Source organism: Bos indicus, chromosome 21, assembly GCF_029378745.1.
Source record: "Bos indicus isolate NIAB-ARS_2022 breed Sahiwal x Tharparkar chromosome 21, NIAB-ARS_B.indTharparkar_mat_pri_1.0, whole genome shotgun sequence".
NCBI lineage: Eukaryota > Metazoa > Chordata > Mammalia > Artiodactyla > Bovidae > Bos > Bos indicus.
The window spans coordinates 51989345-52002636 of record NC_091780.1 but is presented as its reverse complement, the minus strand read 5'-3'; positions in this window follow the sequence as shown (position 1 = coordinate 52002636).

Below are 13292 nucleotides of genomic sequence, written 5' to 3'. Positions count from 1 at the left end.
AATCTTGGCTATTTGAGCTGCTATTTATATTTAAACACATTTTATTTTATTAAACTATGCAATGTATCTACAGATGAATTCTATAGTATTATACAATAATAGAAATGCAATCTCTTGTTTATGATTGTGCAGCTGGTTATTTCTCCAGACTCTTTCAAGGTGGTTGATATTCCCATGTGTTTTCTGTTCTCTGTTTTATTGTGAGCCTTATCTTCCTTAAACTTCCATCTGTGGTGTTCTTTAAAGCCTGAATGTGAGAAAACTCTATTGAGGATTTGCTTCTACTTGGAAATGTAAGCCACTTTAAGCTAAATTTTTTTCTGGACACAGAAATTATAAATTCTAGAGGGTTCTGATTCAATACATCATGTAGAAAAATCCTGGACTCATATCTTCCCATGGACACAGTCTGCAGCTACATATAGAAAAATTTTCTTTTAAAAGAACCCAAATGCTGACTGAGTCATGGCTACACATCAGGCTAAGAAGAAAACCCATCCAAAGCTGGTTGGAGATGCTGGGACACAATCTCACTATAAGCTTCACCCCCAGTACAGTGACCCAGAACTTGGAGGGAACGCAAATCCAGAGCCTCTCCCTGAAAAGCTGAAGCTTTGAACCCAACATTGGATATGCAAACTTCTAAAACATACAGCTGGGAGATGAGCTTCTAAAAATCTAACTTTGAAAACCAGTGGGGCGGCCGTCCAAGATTCACAAGACTGTAGTGATCTGAAAAATCACTGAAAGACTTAGACGCACAACTCACCTACCCTAGGGCCCAACTCAGAAGAAGCTGGTTGTTCCAAGTCTCAAACCGAAGGAGGCTCAACTACTTGTGTTAAGTGTCAGCCTGAGGGGCAGGCATTTAAGTTAACACACACATCTAGGAGCCTGCTGGAACACTCTCCAGGGATAGAGGCCCTGTTTGCACTCTCCCTTCGCCGTACTCTAGAGCAGCAGCATCTAATATCTGGGAGCTTACATACCTGATGCCACAATTTTTGCTACTTCTGCCTAGGTAACACTTCTTGAATCCTGACTGAAGGCCAAGAAGTTTGTGTTCCTGGTCTCTTGGAACTATTATAGTGGGTATCTCTCAGAAAGGAGCTCATATTCTTGTCTGGCACCCTGATTATTCCTTCTACTGTCAAGGACACTCCTAGATCACCTGGCTCCGGTGACCAGCAGGGTTTGTGCTTTAGTCCAACAGTATGTATTTGCATACTTTTAAAAGCTGACATCTGAAAGTCTGGCTTCTATTCATCTCAAATCTAGGTGCTGAAGTCATCCTGTATGGGATAATTACTTGTCTGGGAGCTATTTAAAATATAATAGCCTGCTTGGATAAGTACAAAGGTTTGTAAGAAACCAAGACATAAGGAAAGGTTGAAGACAAGGTCCACCTCCTATATGAGGTCATTCCTTTAAGACTGGGAGAGGTGACTCTTTCATCTACAGAAAACCAAGACAGAATGTTAAGCTAAATAGAAGAATATGTTCCTAATTATACAAGATAAACTTCAGGAAAAAAGATATGAAACAAAAAGTAATTTACCTGATAAAAGAGTACAAAGTAAATAATTAAGAAGGTATTCAAAGAAGGAAGGAAAATGAATGAACACAGTGAAAATTTTAACAAAGAGATAGTAAACATAAGAAGGTACTAGACAAAAGTCACAGAGGTAAAGAATACATTAGCTTAGTTGAAAAATACACTAGAAGGATTCAACAACAGAAGATAAAGCAGAAGAAAGGATTGGTCAACTCAAAGACAGACTAATAAAACCCAACCAGAACAGAAAAAAAAAAAAAAAAAAAAAGCTTCAAGGACTTATGTGGAAGGAAGGGAGAGATATATAAAGAGACAGAAATCCTATCTGAAGAAATGATGGCTGACAACTTCCCTAAATTGGGCAAAAGGGACCCACACCAAGATGCATTAACTTATGATGTTTTAACTATAGGGCGAGGAGAGACTATTAAAATTAGCAAGAGAAAGACAAGTCTTATGGGGATAAGACTATGAGCAGATTTCTCAGCCAAACGGCAAAGCAGTGGCATGATATATTCAAAGCACTGATAACCTTGAAAGAAAACAACTGCCAACAATCCTTTAGCTGGCAATGATATCACTCAGAAGTGGAGCAATAAAGAGTCATCCATATACGTTAAAGCTAAAGAAGTTCATTATCACTAAATCAACTTTATAAAATGGTGAAGAGACTTCTATAATATGAAAAAAGGGCACTAATTAGTAATAAGTATACATATGAAGCGATTTCACTTTCACTTTTCACTTTCATGCACAGGAGAAGGAAATGGCAACCCACTCCAGTGTTCTTGCCTGGAGAATCCCAGGGATGGGGGAGCCTGGTGGGCTGCCGTCTATGGGGTCGCACAGAGTCGGACACAACTGAAGCGACTTAGCAGCAGCAGTAGCAGCAGCATACATATGAAAGAATAAATCCTTCTGGTAAATATATAATAAAGATCATGGATTAATCACTTATAAAGCTAGTATAAAGGTAAAAAGAAAAATAGTAAAAAAAAAAAAAGGAAAAACTATAACTACAATAATTAAACAATACACAAGATTAAATTATGTAAAATGTTACATCAAAAGCAAAGTGTGAGGAGAGTAATCATGTTGTTACAATCAGATCAAATATAAGTGGTTATCAACTTAAAATAGACTGTTATAAGATATTAAATGTAACCCTCACGATAACCACAAAGCCAAAACCTATTCTAAAACACAAGAGAGAAAAAGAAAGGTACGCATACCAATGAATAAAGTTGTCAAAACACAAAGGAAGACAGCAAGGAAAGAAGTAAAGGGAATTAAAAAACCGTCCAGAAAAAAATAAATTGCAATAAACACATGCCTAATCATACTCACTTTAAACCTGAATGGACTAAATTCTCCAATCAAAAGACAGAGTGGCTGAATGTATGAAAAAGCAAGACCTAACTATGTGCTGCCTGTAACAGAGTTTTACTAACTTTGTATATACTAACAGGACAAACTGACATTTTTAAATTTAGATTTTTCATCCGAGAACATAATCTGCCTTTTCATTTCTTCAGTTACTGTGTATGTCAATATCATTCTTCATATGGGCCCTGTGTCTTCTTTATTAGTACCCGAGTATCTTAACTTTTGGTTGCTATTTTAATGTTTTCCTTTAACACAAGATGATTTCAACTAATTTAACTGGATACTGAAGAAGGGTATCTCACCTCGCATCTGAATTTTACTATTATGAGCATTTAAAACCTCTCACCTTGCACTCCTTGACTGACTGAATTTCTTGGTCATTTGTACTCCTCTTTCAAAAAATTTCAGTCTTTGGTAGTAGGTGATTCTTACCTTCGTTCTAGTGTATGTACTTGTCTTTATAATGTTTCCAGAGAAATATTGTAGTTTTTTTTTTTTTTTTTAACCTGTTTCTATGTATCATTTACTGCTTTGAGAACACTTTTGACTGTTGTTTCCTACTTAAGGCAATGTTATGAATATCAGATATTTGATATGTTTTAGATGTGTTTGTAAGGGCTTCCCAGGAGGCGCTAGTGGTAAAGAACCAGCCTGCCAATGCAGGAGACATAAGAGATGCGAGTTCAGTCCCTGGGTCGGGAAGATCCCCTGGAGGAGGGCATAGCAATCCACTCCAATATTCTTGACTGGAGAATCTCATGGACAGAGGAGCCTGGTGGGCTGCAGTCCATGGCGTTGCAGAGTCGAACGTGACTGAAGTGACTTAGCATGCGTGCGTGCATGCACAGATGTGTTTGTGTGTTTCGGAATTTCTCTTTGACATATAAATTCTTAAATGTAAATTGCTATAGTATTCAATATATGAATCAAGAAAATGATTAAAAGATGAGTTTGTTTCTGACATTCTCTGCCAACTCATCACCCAACAACCTAATCTCCTTTGATTGCTTATGCCATCTCCTTCGACTTCCCTGACCAGTTATTATTACCAAAGGAAATGTGATTTGTTCTTTCACACTAAAAAAAAGGGAAAAAAAAATAGCAACACTGTTAGTACAGGAATGCAAGAATTTCATTATCGCTAAGCCCCACCAGGCAGAGAGAGAGAGGTAGACAGTGCTGACTTGCACACCCAGAGTAGTGGGAGGAGTCAAAGTAAAGGTTACTACCTGGCAACTGGAAGCAGTGGAAGAGGGTTTAGTCAGGCAGGAGGAGCATCAAATCTAGGCTACTGGGGCTCATGGTTTCCTTAAGGAATGAGGAGAATGAAATGAGAGAGCAGAGCCTCAGCTTTAATGAATTTCCCTAGAGCCTGGATTCCTTGCTAGTAATACAATTTTTCCTCCAGGTTAATTCAATTTTGTGAAATATTGTGAAGAGACTAAGGCACAAGTGGGTCAGTAAAACTTCATAGTTTGAAGAACTGAGGTATAATCTGTTACATTCATACATTTATTCATTCAAAAGAGGTGAACTGAATACTTATCTTGTGCCAGGAACTGCTCAATGATCTTACATATGGCAGTGAGCAAAATAACAGATAAAGATTCCTTCCTTTATAGAAAGGACAGCTGTAGAAGATAAATGAAAATGAAGATGAGAAAAGGAAAGAGTGTAATCCAGAGCATTTTAGATCCTGTCAAGTCAAAGGAAAAAGGTGAAGAAAGGGACCAGGAGTATTGGGGGGGTCAAATACCCAGTATTGTGTGAATGAAAGTTTAGTTTGTATACAATGTAATCTAGATCAAATGTTATTGCAATTCACAGTTTTAAAATACTACAACTGCTCTAATTTTGCTCAAAATCAGAATTCCTAATGGTTTGGACCATATTACACTTATCAGCATGAATAAATTAAGAAATATTTGGAGACTTATAAAAAAGGAGGAACAACTTGTTCTCAGATCTTTGAGTAGTGTAGCAAATTAAACCAGGTGGTAAATACTTTGAAATCTGTCTTAAATTTGCCACAGATTCCAAAGTGAATAAAACTAATTTAAATCTCAAATGACTGCAATACAATACAGTGAAGAAAGACAATTTTTAACCACAGTAAAGTTACTGATATTCTAAGATGTATCTGAACAAAATATATATGAACACCTCAGTTCAAAGTCAAAGATTTCATATTTCAAAATGTCTCTAGTGGTATTCTAGAATTTATGTGAGATATTTGGCAATGTGCATACCTTAGTCTTGTTTTTCTCATCCTGAAGTTACTGAGGAAGAGAAAGAGATTATACTGGACAATTTTAAAGATACCATTCATCTCTATTGCTTGGTTATTCGTATAACCTTTAAGACATATAGCCTTTTAGACAGCTAACTGGACCCAATAATGCTTTAGTAAAAGCACGTAAATCTTCAAAGAGAAATTTACAGTCCATTTTTAAGTTAAATAATTTTATAAAGATTTAAAACCACGTCATATAACAAACACAAAAAATGAGTCCTATTCTTGTCTAGATGCCTAAAAATTATCTGTGGCATTTCACTGTGTTTTGTTTTGCTTTATGTAGTTTGTAGCAGGATAAATAGGAAAAAAGTAATGGAAATACATATTGAAAAATAGGATACTAGAGAAGTAATTTTTAGACTCTTTCAGTAAATGCATAGTGGATATGTATCTGCAATGACTGCCACCTAAAGTTTATTCCCTAAAATAGATTTACTAAGAATTTTGTTAATACCATAACTACCATGGATCTCTAGACAATTTATTTCTTATTCATCTATGAAAAACCCTTTTAACTGTACATTAACTATATCCATGTAAACATCTATATTTGTTTCTGTGCAGGTACACATATGTATGCTTCATATATATGAGTGTTGAAGCGTATTTCAGATCTTCTAGATTCAAAATATGTTATCTGATACAAAAAAAAAAAAAAAACCTAAATCATCTGAAACAGAAAAAGTTATTTTAATATACAAAACAAAAAAATTAGCTTTCAGAATCTTTTGAACTTCTATAACCAGTATGATAAAAAAAATAGATAATATGTGAAAATGGATAAAGGCTGTGTGAATAAGTGATTTACAGAAAAGTAAATGTGAATGACTAAAAAAAAGAGAAAAAGATGCAGTTTCATTAAGTTGGGTAAAATATTTGTACAGTCACAAACTTACCCCAGATACATGGAGTCTGGGATTTAACCTGGATTTACTTTACCTAAACACCATTCTTCAGAATGTGGTCACTTAAAGTTACGTGTGTGATCCAGATCATGATAGCAGTAGCAAGATCCTGAGTTCACCTCCTCCCACAGACACACCAGCACTAGAACTACACGTAGAACAACCCTCTAAAAACAACCTGGGGACAAAGATAACAGACTTTCTACAACTAAGGACATAAAGGAAAGGCCACATTGAGATGAGCAGCAGGGGTAGAGACTTGTTCAGTCAGAACCCAAGTAGTGGAGGTCAGGGAATTCCAGATGCTGTTAAAGTGCTGTACTCATTATGCCAGCAAGTTTGCCCTCAGGACTGGAAAAGGTCTCTTTTCATTCCAATCCCAAAGAAAGACAATACCAAAGAATGTTAAAGTTACTGTACAAATGCACCCATTTTCACATACTAGCAAGATTATGCTCAAACTCTTTCAAGCTAGGCTTCAGTAGTACATGAACCAAGAACTTCCAGATGTATGAGCTTGATATAGAAAACACAGAGGAACCAGAAATCAAATTGCCAACATATACTGGATTATAGAAAAAGCAAGAGAATTCCAAAAAACATCTACTTCAGTTTCTTTGACTATGCTAAGGTCTTTGACTATGTGGATCACAACAAACTGTGAAAAATTCTTAAAGAGATGGGAATACCAGACCATCTTACCTGCCTCCTGTGAAACCTGTATTCAAGACAAGAAGCAATAGTTAGAACTGGACATGGAACAATGGACTGGTTCAAAATTGGGAAAGGAGTACATCAAGGTTGTATATTATCACCCACCTTATATTACTTATATGCAGAGGGTGGTGATTTGGGTTACTAAGTCTTGTCCAACTCTTGTGACCCCATGGACAATAGCCCTACCAGGCTCCTCTGTTCATGGGATTTCCCAGGCAAGATTACTAAGGTGGGTTGTCATTTCATTCTCCAGGGGATCTTTGCAACCAAGGATAGAACCCAGGTCTCCTGCATTGCAGGCAGATTCTTTACCAGCTGAGCCATCAGGGAAGCCCTATATCCAGAGTACATCATATGAAATGCCAGGCTGGAATCAAAATTGTGGGGAGAAATAGCAACAACCTCAGAGATCTGGATGCTACAACTTTAATGGCAGAAAGTGAAGAGGAACTAAAGAGCCTCTTGATGAAGGTGAAAGAGGAGAGTGAAACAGATGGCTTAAAACTCAACATTCAAAAAATGAAGATCATGGCATCCAGTCCTATCACTTCATGGCAAATAGATGGGGAAAAAGTGGAAACAGTGACAGATTTCATTTTGTGGGGCTCAAAATCACTGCAGATGGCGATTTTGAGCAGCCATGAAATTAAAAGACACTTGCTCCTTGGAATAGCTATGACCAACCTAGACAGTATATTAAAAAGCAGAGACATCACTATGCCAACAAAGGTCTGTATAGTCAAAGCTATGGTTTTTCCAGTAGTCATGCAGGGACGTGTGAGTTGGACCATAAAGAAGGCTGAGCAGCAAAGAATTTATGCTCTTGAACTGTGAGGCTGGAGAAGACTCTTGAGAGTCCCCTAAACTGCAAGGAGCAATCCTAAGGGAAATTGCTCAACAGTAATCCTAAAGGAAATCAACCCTGAATATTCATTTGAAGGACTGATGCTGAAACTCCAATGCTTTGTCCACCTGATGAGAAAAGCCAACTCATTGGAAAAGACCCTGATGCTGGGAAAGATTGAAGGCAAGAGGAGAAGGGAGCTACAGAGGACAAGATGGTTAAATGCCATCACCAACTCAATGGACAAGAGTTAGAGCAAACTCAGGGAGATGGTGAAGGACAGAGAAGCCTGATGTGCCACAGTTCATGGGGTCACAAATAGTCGGACTTGATTTAGCAACTGAACAACAAAGACTGTAGTCTGTCAGACTCCTCTGTCCATGGAATTCTCCAGGCAAGAATACTGAAGTGGGTAGCCATTCCCTTCTCCAGGGGATCTTGCCAACCAGGGATGGAACCCAAGTCTCCAGTATTGCAGGCAGGTTATCATCTGTGCCACCAGGGAAGCCTTGGTGTGACAACCAAGTAGGAAGGATATCACAGCCACAGAGATCCCCCTGAGGGGTAGAGCTCCTAGCCCCCACCCTGGGGCTCCCTAGACTGAGACCCACACCAGAAAACGATCCCCCATGATACTTGGCTTTGAAAACCAGCAGGGCTTACATCCAGAAGAGCCAGAGGTCTATGGGAAACTGGCTCTCGTTCTTGAAGGGATCACACATAAACTCCCTCTAAGTCCCTGTGCAGAGACAACAGCTTGTAAAGCACTTAGGTCATATAAGAACATTCGCTGACTAATTTTACTGTGTGTACCAGAGGGGCAGGGATCTGGTGGAACTTTTTCTGGTGGACACATTTTTTTCCTCTCCTTCCACACAGCTGGACTAGCACTGGCAAGTGCTATTTCTGACACCCAAACTAGCTAACACTGTGTGTGGTACCCCAGCGCATCCCTGAAGACCAGCCCCACCCAACTCATGCAGTCCAGGTGATCCCTTCAGTGTTGCTCCTCCTTCACGGGGGACAAGCTCTACCCATCAGTGTTTATGCAACAGTCTCATCCAGTCCTCATAGGTAGCATGGTTAGGGCTCAACATTACCCAAGACTGTTGCACAACCACAACAGAGGAGGGTCTGCAACCCACCCAGGACATATTCTAGAAGCACTCAACTCTGGTGACCAGGGAGGGCTTGCACCACTGGGCTCCACAAGATACCTTATACATAAGACTGCTCTTTCAAAACCTGGAGTTGTAGCTGACACATCTAATACATAGAAACAAACACAGAAATAATAAGGTGACAAAGGAATACCTTAATAATAATAAATAAGGTGACAAAGGAATACCTTCCAAATTAAAGACAATGATAAGACCTTGGGAAAAATAGTACATCAAGTGGAGACAAGCAATTGAGCAAATAAAGAGTACAATTTACCAGATAAAGAAGATGTGGTACATATGGACAATGGAATGTTACTCAGCCATTAAAAGGAATGAAACTGGGTCATTGGTAGTGATGTAGAGGAAGGTAGAGTCTGTCATACAGAGTGAAGTCACAAAGAGAAAAATATTGTATCTTAAGGCACATACATAGAATCTAAAAAAAAAAAAAAAAAAAAGGTACTGCTGAACCTGTTTGCAGAGAAAAAATAGGGACAGAAGGGGCTTGTGGACCAAAGGGAGAAGGGGAGGGTGGGATGAATTGAGAGAGTGGCATTGACACAGATCCGCTACCATGAGTAAAATAGAGAGCTAGTGGGGGCTGCTGTATAGCACAGGGAGCTCAGCTCCGTGCTCTCTGATGACCTGCAAGACAGGGAGGAGGTGAGGCCGGAGGAAAGCTCGAGCCAAAAAAGAAATAATGGCTGAAAACTCCACTAACCTGATAAGGAAAGAGACATCCAAGTCCCAGCAGCACGGGAAGTCCCAATCAGAATGAACCCAAACAGATCCACAACAATCTGTTACCTCTAAAAAAGTTAGAGATATCTAAAAAGTTAGAGATAAAGAGAGAATTTTTAGCAGCAACAGCAAAAAACTGTTACATACGAGTGAACCTGCAATGAGATTATTAGCTGAATTTTTAAGCAGAAATTTATAAGTTAGATGGGACTGGTACAATATATTTAAAATGATGAAAAGTATTGCAATCAACAATCCTCTACCTGGCAAGGTTATATAATTCAGAATTGTAAAGATAAAGAGTTTCCCAGACAAGCAAAAGATAAAAGGAATGCATCACCACTAAACCATCCTTATAAGAAATATTAAAGAAATTTCTTTAGACAGAAAAGGCCATAACTATAAACAATGAGATTAAGAAAAACAATCTCTACTAGTAAAGACAAATATATAGTGAAGATATTATGGCAGATAACAACCTATAATGCTAGCATGAGGTTAAAAAACAGAATCATCTAATATAATTCAATGAAAAACTTGTAAAAAGGAATGTCAAAAACAAAACATGCTAGGGGAGTAAAAATGTAGTGCTTTTAGACTGCACTGGGACTTAAGTGGCCAACTTAAAATAGATTGTTACATGTGAGCCTCATGGTAGCCACTGAGAGAAGCCTATAGCAGATACAGAAAAGATAAAGTAATACATTCATAACCCAACTCATTAAATCACAAGGGGAGAGAGCAAGATAAGAAAGGGACAGAAAAGAGTTACAAAAACAACTAGGAAACAATAAACAAAAAGGCAGGAAGCACATACCTGTTAATAGTTACTTAACTTGCCAGTGGACTAAATGATCCAATCAAAATACATAGGGGGACGGAATGGGCAAAATAAAACAAGACCCATACATACAATACATCTATATCTTCTGCTTATAAGAGACTCACATCACATCCAAAGACACACAAAAGCTGAAAGTTAAGGGATAGAAAAAGATATATTTCCATGCAATGGAAACAAAAAAGAAGGCAGGGTGACAATCTTTCTATCCGACAAAATAGATTTTTGAAGAAAGACTAAGAGGCAAAGAAAAGCATTACCTGAGGGATCATTCTAAAAAAATAAAAATTACTCTTGTAAATATCTATGCACTTAAAATGCACACCTAAATGTGTAGAATGGAAATATGAAAGCAGAAATAAATCAAATAAAGGCAAAAACAGAAAAGACCAATAAAATGAAGAGCTGATTCTTTGAAGAGAAAGTTGGTAAATTTTAGCCACAAAGAGAGGACCCAAATACACTAGAAACGAAAGAATTAAAGTTGTAACTGATACCACATAAATTCAAAGAATAAGAGATTATTATGAAAAAAATATACACAAATGGACAGCCTGGAAGAAATGGATAAACTCCTAGACAAACAATTTTCCAAGACTGAGTGAGGAAGAAACAAAATCTTAACAGACCAATCATTTAGTAATGAAATTGATTAAGGAATTGAAAAACTTCCAAACAAAAGTCCAGTACAAGACTGTTTCACTGGTGAATTCTATCAAACTTTAAGAGAATAACTAACACCTATCTCTGTCAAAGTGATCAGAAGAGAAACACTTCTAGACTCATTCTACAAGGCCAGCAGTATATTGACATGAAAACCAAATAAAGACACAACAAGCAAACAGGCCAATATCCTTGATGAACATACATACAAAAATCCTCAAACATTAGCAAGCCAAATTCAACAATAAAAGGATCATACACTGTAACCAAGTGTATTTATTCCAGGGATGAAAGGAGAGTTCGATACCTGAAAATCATGATACACCATTCAAACAAAACAAAGGATAAAAATGTCTCAATAGATGCAGGAAATGCATTTGACACAATTCAACATTTATGATAAGAACTCTCAAAGTCAGTATAGAGGGAACATACTTTAATGCATGAAAGCCACACTGACAAACCCACAGCAAATACTCAGTGAAAAGCTGAAAGCTTTTCCTCTAAGATCAGGTAGAAGACGAGGATGCCACTCTTATTTTCATTTAGCATAGTATTGAAATCCCCAGCCACATCAAATCAGGCAAGAAAGGGTGAAAGGCATCCGATGAAAAGTATGTAAAATTCATTATTTTCAGGTGATGTGATATTATACAGAGCAAATGCTAAAAATTGAAAAAAAAGAAAAATAAGTAAATTCAGTAAAGTTGAAAGATACAAAAAAATCAATATACAGAAATTTGTTGTTATATGCTAATAACCATCAGAAAGGGAAATTAAAACAATTCCAATTACAATTGCAGCAAAAAGAATAGAATACCTATCAGATTAAGTAAGACTAACGTTACAATCAGAAGGATCAACGTGTACAAATATATTTATACACACACACAAATAAGGCTTTATATATATATATTATATACATCTATATATAGGTGAGAAAATCCTTATTTATAAAGGCATTACTTAAAGGAAACTTGATTCATGTTTTGAGGACCTTAGTATTATAGCAGTTATAAAAAATGGGAGAAAACTCTGCACTCTGAGTTTCATTTTCTACCAGTAATGTAAAATCTCTGCTGCTCATTGACAAAGGTTTCACTTTGACTATTTTTTCTAGTTTCTTTCTCTTTATTGCAAATTTAACAGCCACATTCAAGCTCATATGGGTGAGTGCACTAATAACAAGAATGACTGCAGATATGAACATCTGACAAATCTCTCTGCAAAGTTCACCCTGCAATTTAGTGGACAGGTGGCTATTTGAGCTAAGAGAGATAATGAAGAGACTATATTTAAAATAAGTTTATTCAATTAAGACTTCAGAGAAAGGAGAAAAATAATATTCTCTCCAGCAAATATTGCTTTTAGAATAAAAGGTGATTTCACTCTCCTGAAAATGTCAGTAAAATGCCTTTACTCATATAATTGAAAATGACTTGGTTCCAACAGTGTTCTCCCTGTAATCTGATATAATAGTTAACACAGTATAATAATCTTATTAACAATTACATAATTATTCAATGGATTTTATTGACTGTTATCTATCAAGATTTTTTTACCTTCAATCATTTGTTTTTCCTTTACACAAAATTCCTTTTCAACTGGGTCATTTGCTTCACCAGAATACTTGCTGTAATAGTACAATTATTAAAATACATAAGCATGGTTAGTTTCTCATAAATAGTAAAAGATCCTCAAGTGAAAATGTTCTGAGTGTTGTGCAAATTTCTGATGGATAAGCACCACCAGTTTCCCTGCTGTCAGCTTGCCGTATTCTACAGAGCATCAGTCTTGCATCATTGTCCCAACTGTACAAGTCATTTCTATCAGTAGTGGTATATTTTAAGTTGGTGCATGCACTTATGTGTGTTCAAGAGAAAGAAAAGCTTGCAAATGTCTAATTTTTTCTGATATATCTCTCTTTGCAAAAGAACATTTTGTATAGAATGATGTTACTGCGACAAACAGGTACAACAGGTATTAATAGAATCCAGTTCATGAATTCCAAATTGTTGTTAGTTGCTAAGTTGTGTCCACCTCTCTTGCGACCCCACAGATTATAGCCAACCAAGCTCCTTTGTCTATGGGATTTCTCAGGCAAGAATCCTGGAGTGGGTTGCCATTTCCCTTATGGAGTTCCCTGAAAAATCCTTCCCTTGAAAGTCTAAACAAAAGTAT